The 6,941-nt window shown below is 27.8% G+C and overlaps 1 long non-coding RNA gene across 1 annotated transcript; it reads right to left on the minus strand.

The window, feature by feature from the left end:
* Positions 1 to 4,928: 4,928 nt before the first annotated feature.
* On the minus strand, positions 4,929 to 5,808 carry LOC107789906 (uncharacterized). The gene is made up of 2 exons (XR_001648938.2): positions 5,510 to 5,808; positions 4,929 to 5,388 (listed from the first exon to the last, which is right to left on the minus strand). It is a non-coding gene; the product is annotated as an uncharacterized LOC107789906 (long non-coding RNA).
* Positions 5,809 to 6,941: the final 1,133 nt, after the last annotated feature.

Genomic DNA, 6,941 nt, shown 5'->3' on the forward strand with positions numbered 1-6,941 from the left:
TTTAGGGAAGATATTAGATTTTGTCAATATACTACTATCAATCTTGCTCTTCGTTAGAATCTTGCTTGTTTATACAATTATACTTTTCCATTACCAAACTATTTAGTATTTATCCTTACCATTAATGAATTATTAGGGTGAATTGGATGAATTTCACGTATTCAAAGTATTTGATTGAGATTTAAAATTACTTTCAAGTTGAAACTCTATTAAAGGTATGGTAAAAATAGAACTTTTTCCTAACAGTGGGTACTGAGGCAAATGTAATGCTTTTCTCTTTATTTCATTTAATTAACAAAATATAAGAAATAAATTCATTATGTATAGGATATTAAAATCACCTTTAGATTGGGACCGCATAAAAACTTTCGAATACTAAAAGAGTACCTTTTTTAAGATAAAAATTAAAATACAAATATATATATATATATATATATATATATATATATATATATATATGAATTTAATAATCTTTTGAAACGAAATAGATGGCGTCAAATAAATAGATGGCGTATTACAACTAAAGTCAATTTTTAAGCACGTGTTGACCTAACGTAGAATTAAAAGTCACCAAAGTTTGTCGAAACAGAGTGGGCGGAGAAAAAGGGCAGTAAATTAATATCCTTTTATAACGGTTGTCACCGGAGACCTAACTATTTATTACTTTTAGGTTCGTTAATAATTTGTCACAAGTATGCTCATGTCCTACAATACTTGCTCAAAATATGCTCTTATTTTAAACGGTTAATATGGAGGGCAAATTTGGTCCCATGCACATATTTTGTGTGCATATTTGGCTCATTAAAGTTCTTAAATTTTTATGTTATTGAGTTATCTTATTTGGTTCATGACAATATAATTAAAGTTTGTAATGATAAAAATCAACCATTTGTTGGAACACTTATATCAATAAGTCTCTCTACGGCTTCACTGGAAACACCACTAAATAGCCACTCTTGATATCACAACAATAAAAACTAATACATTATACTAGTAGCCACCATACGCAATAAATGAATCAACTACATCAATCAAATGTATTGAATCTCAACTAAAAAGCAAAAAATATATTACTGATTCACTCCATACAAACAAAACATGATTCACTTTACTTAGAAACAAAGAGAAGCATGGTTTAGGAACAAAGAGAAGCAAAGTGTACAAAAATCTAAATCATTTGTTAAAAGAGAAATCTCTCAAATTGATCGGTAACTATATAGATTTCTCTTCCAACAAAATAATTTAGGTTTTTCTATATTTTGCTTCTCTTTGTTCGTATTTAAGATTTACATAAGAAAAGTAGTCGATTTGTGGTGGATTTTATCATTACAACTTTCATTAACTTGTCATGAACCAAACAAGATAACTCAATAAAATAAAAGCTTAAAAACTTTAATGGAGCAAATATGCCCTCAAAGTATGCGTGTGGGTTCAAATATACCTTCCATATGGGACCTTTTAATATAAGGGCACATTTGGACGACAAGGGCTTACTTGTGTCACAGTATTAACGATGGACAAATCCTCTCAATTTCACATAGTTCAAGAGCATATTTGGACATTTTCTGTAAATTTATTATAAAATTTTAACTGATTTTATACACTTTTTATGTAATTTACCGCATGTAAATCCTAAACCAATGTTAGTATATAATATTTACCGGTAACTAATTTTAAAACGATATGATTGGAGTAAATTTCGCTACGGCCCCCTATTGTTTGGTCCAATATTGACCGGGGATGAGCCCCCACTTCCATATATCATTGGTGGTCATTCAACTTTGTGTTCATTACGCAAAATCACTTTTCTTCTTTTTGTTACGTAAAAATCATTCAACTTTGTGTTCATGACCCAAAAGTCACATTTCTTTCTTTTGTTACGCAAAAAATATTTTACTTTGCTATATTTATCACAAAAGTCACCTTGGCCAGATTTTATAATACTTTTACTTTGAAAAATCTATTATGTCCTTGACATTATAAATCCTCTCATTTATGTAGTACCTTCTATATTATATACTATATAATATATTTTCACCTAGGTATTTTACTTATAATTATAAAAAAATTAAATTATTTTATTTATTATTTTTATAATATATCCATACATTTAATTTTTTTCATGGTACTCAATTTATTTAATCATATTCAAACATGAACATATTTTAAATATAAAAATGCTAAAAAAAAATTAATTTTTAATATTTATTTAAAATAATAAAAACATATTTGTTTAACAAATGATAGTTTTTTAATAGTCAATAAAAAGTTTAAAAGAAGTTTCAAAGATATTTATTTTTAATATTAATTTTTTAAAGCTTTATCTGTTAATATTATTTATTTAAAAGTATTAATGTGATGTGTTATTTTGCTAAATGTGGGTATTTTATTTATTAAATTAATAGGTATGAACTTGGCTGATAAATCATTGAGCTTTGATTTTTTAATTTCATTAAATATATTTCATTAAGCATGATTAAAAACGTGGATTTGAGATTTGTTCATGGTAATGTTACTGATAAATTTAATAATGCTTGCTACTTATACTCTTAAAAATTAATATTAAAAAAATTAAATGTACGAATATATTATAAAAATAAAAAAAAAAATATTAAGTTATTTTAATTATAAATAAAATACTTGGATAAAAGTATATTATATATAAGGTATTACATAAATGAGAGAATTTATAATATCAAGGACATAATAGACTTTCCAAGTAAAAGGTTTGTAAAATCTTGTCAAAGTGATTATTGTGATAACTGGAGCGTAGTAAAATGATTTTGGTGTAACAAAACAAAGAAAAGTGACTTTTGGGTAATGAACATAGAATAACTTTTACATAACAAAAAAAAAATGATAATTTTTGAATAATGAACACAAAATTGAATGATTACCCATAAAATTTAATCATATGATTGTGTTCTGTCACTGCAAAAATGGTAAACCCTTTATTTATGTAAGTGTAGATTGATAAACTAGAAAACATAGAGATATGTAATGGACCTGCATAATCGGTTAAAATACTTTAAAATAAGGAACTTTTACTTATCTATATTAATTTTGAAACTTATTTATCCTTATTATTGAGGTTTTAACTTAATTATACTCATATATAAATTACCAATTATATACTTATTAATTATAAATGATTATTCCTTAATTATAGACAATTAAATAGGCAATAATTTATACCCTATCAATTTTTCTCTCTCTCCCCCATCTCTCTCCCTCACTATTTTTTACTGCGTCTCTTTCTCTATGTGTCTGTTTATTCCTCCCCATTATTTTTCTTCCTTCAATCTTCTCTGCTTCTCTTCTCTTTTCTCATTTCTATCTCTTGTCTTCCTATTCAACAAAGGATTTTAATTGTTTAACTATGGAGTTTTAACTTAGCAATTTTTTTCACGTTGCACGGTTATTGTTTGAATTGAAATTGCTAATTCAAAACACTTGAAGGTGTTTGAATCTCCACCACTGAAAGCTATTAAAAACTTTGAAACTTTGAATTCGATTTTGAGTTTTTTAAAATACTATTTATTTGAATTAGGTGTTGTTGCAAAAAAATAAGAATATCATTTAAATTTTATATCTCAATTTTGAGTATGTTTAGTGAAAATAAGAGTTGTTTTTAGCTGGATGTTCAGATTGCAAATCGAAGAGAAAGAAGAACAAATAACATACAAAATACATACAAAATTGTATTAAAAGTTGTATTACAATTATATGCAAATTATATTTAAATTATATTATGTTATAGTATATTTTCTTTTATGTAAATATTGTATGAAAGTAGTAAATACATTGTAAATAAGTTGTATACTATATGAATAATTATATAAAATTTGTATCTAAGTTATAAATACTCTCTCTTAAATAAAGGTGTATATATGTATCAGAATTGTATTATAGTTGTGTAAAATTTATATGACAATTATATTTCATTTGTATTCTATTGTAGTTGTATTTATTTTATATGAATATTATAAATAAATTGTATAATGTATTGATAGTTTTATGGAATTTATATTTAAGTTATATGTTGTTGTAGATGTATTAAATTTGTAACACAATTATACTGGCAACTCACTGTCGGTAGTGATGAAGGCGAGCGAAAAAAGTTTTCCAACGAGAGTGAAGAGGAGAGACAGAAAAGGGTTGCGGCGTGGAGATAATTTCTTTCGATTTTGATGCCGATTTCTCTCCGATTTGTTCAATTTTCTGAATCAGCTCGAATTGGTGTTCACGTTTAACAATTTGTGAATAAATTGATGAGTTTACTTGTATAGATGAGAATATGGGATGAATTTGTGATTGAAATTGGAAGAGAATTATGTATTTGTGATTTCTGATTCACGTTGTTTGTTGCGATGATTGAAACATGGGATAAATTTGAGAGAGAATACTGTACAAAGCGGTAGGTGAAGTGTATACGTATCTTTTTGTAACGGAAGGAAATGTAAAATTGGAAGAGAATATCTCTTTACACGATCAATGTGTATTTTGTATGACTGGTAAACTCATTTTTATTTTGTCGCTAGTTAATTTGTCCGCGCACGAATATAAGAAACAATTGTAGATGAATGATATAATTTTTTGTTTAAATTTAGTTGAGATAAAAGAGATACAAATTTTATTTATATGCATACATAATTTAATCCTATGAATTGATTATATTATAAATATAAATTATCTTTAATTACAAACAAAGCTTGTAATTTCCTTAATTCAAGCACTATACATGTTACAACTTACAAGAGAGGGGCATCCAAATTGTTCCATGATCAGTAGCATAAATAATATACACCCACTCCACCGCATCACTTCAACAAATGATTTATAAATACTTTAAGAAAAAGGATGAAATATGAATGATGATTTACAAAATCAAATGCATAAAATAAAATTGAACATATAAGGAGAAAGTATTTAAGAAGCTCAAAAGTATATTACATTAACAAAAGATGGCGGGGCAATTGTTTTTTTTCCGTTCTCATTTCTGTCTTCCTTTCCTTATTATTTTCCTTTAACCTTTTACCTTGCTCTTTCTTTCCCTTTTGATTTCTCGCACCCCTTAAAATTTGCAGCCCTTTTCACAGGATACTGAATCCCACAAGAATAACCAAGCAAAATCCTTTTTAACCCCAGATTTTTTTTTCAAAATTTCCTAGAGTTTTGATTCTTTCCCCATTTAATTTTTTTCTACTGTATCAACATCTTATCACCCTCACCTATAAATTCAGTACATAGGGGATTCACAGAGGATACCATTGAAGTCGCTAAATCATAGATATAGGAGCAGTTTGTATCAGAAAATTGGAACTATTCTCTGAGAATCCGAGATAAATATTGATCAACACATGTCCACATCATTTTGCTTTGAGTAAACTGAAAGTGTAAAAAATAAAATAAATAATTAAGTAAAGCTTTAAACATGAAAACGAAAAAGAGCCTACAAGCTAAAATTACAGAGCGATTAGAAAGAGACTGTCACAAACGTATAAAATACCTTGGCTAAGAGTTTCGTAACCAGAAATTCATCATCGTAAAGCTCGAATATTGAAAATTTCTCTGTTCATCAATTTTTGCCGACATCTCATTTTTTCGAAGATTCGTATAATACGAACAATTCATATGCCCTTATATGAGAAAGTAACTAATTAGCAGATAAAGCTGCAGTTTCTAATCTCGAAAGTTGGTTGATTGAAACGAATAACTTGAATAGAAAACTAAAGAGAAATCACATTGTAAAATCAATTTTATAGTCACCAATTTATCAAAAGGTAGGGCTTTTCAAATTCGGATATGTTTTAATTCTGGTTAGTCATTATGGATCTTGATGATGAGTAACTCAAACGTTACCAATGTTTTAATTCGGCAAAGACGGTCCCACGGAGGCTATTCTAAGAGAAGTAAAGAAGTGACGTTTGAGTTTTTGCATTTAAAATGAAATAAATAAATGGAAAAAATTAAGAAGAGAAAAAAAAACCAGGAAAAAGATAAATAGAAATGCTGGTATTTGGGATGTGTCACATCAGCTTTCTTATTCCCTCATATATATATATATATATATATATATATATATATATATATATATATATATATATATATATAGTGTCACGGTCCAATTTCACGTATAGGTCATGATGGCCCAACACTATAGCTAGGCAAGCCAACTAATAAATTAAACATATATCGATAAAATTTAAATTCAAGAAAAATATAAGACACTAAATTCTACCAATGTGTGTGCCAAGACCTGGTGTCACAAGTGTATGAATATCTAGTAGATTTTACAAAATCTCTACTACTGTCTGAAATAAAAATAGACAGAATAAAAAATACAAGGAGAGACACTGGTAGATGCAGAACGGCTCAGAAAGGCAGCTCACCACTATGCCCCTAGATAACGTGGGTGTAAGACGATAGGTCCCCCACTAGTACTTGCCTCAAGTCTTGCACTTTTCACAAAAAGTGCAGCAAGTGTAGTATGAGTACGTAAACAACGTGTACCCAGTAAGTATCAAGCTTAATCTCAAAGTGGTAGAGACGAGATGGCCGACATTAACACTCACTAAGGGTCAACAATAATAAATAGAATAAATTATAATTATTCAAATCAGCATGACTCGCAGAGTTAATAGTAATTTTATTCAATTAGCATAAATAATAAGAATCCTTCAAATACAACAATTTCCAATCTATTAATTAAATCCTTCAATTTCAATAAAAATTCCAATTTATCAAATAGCTTTACAAGCTGCAATTCAATTTCAATAAATTTTTAATTTATCAAATAGCTATACAAGCTGCAATAAACTGTCCAAGTATCGTCTAATTATTATTATTATTATTAAGCACGATTTCTGCCGAGCTCGTACAGTCCGATCCAGAGTTTCGTGCATACTGCCGAGGGCTTGCGGCACGATCCATATATGCAT

Source organism: Nicotiana tabacum, chromosome 9 (genome assembly GCF_000715075.1).
Source record: "Nicotiana tabacum cultivar K326 chromosome 9, ASM71507v2, whole genome shotgun sequence".
Lineage (NCBI taxonomy): Eukaryota > Viridiplantae > Streptophyta > Magnoliopsida > Solanales > Solanaceae > Nicotiana > Nicotiana tabacum.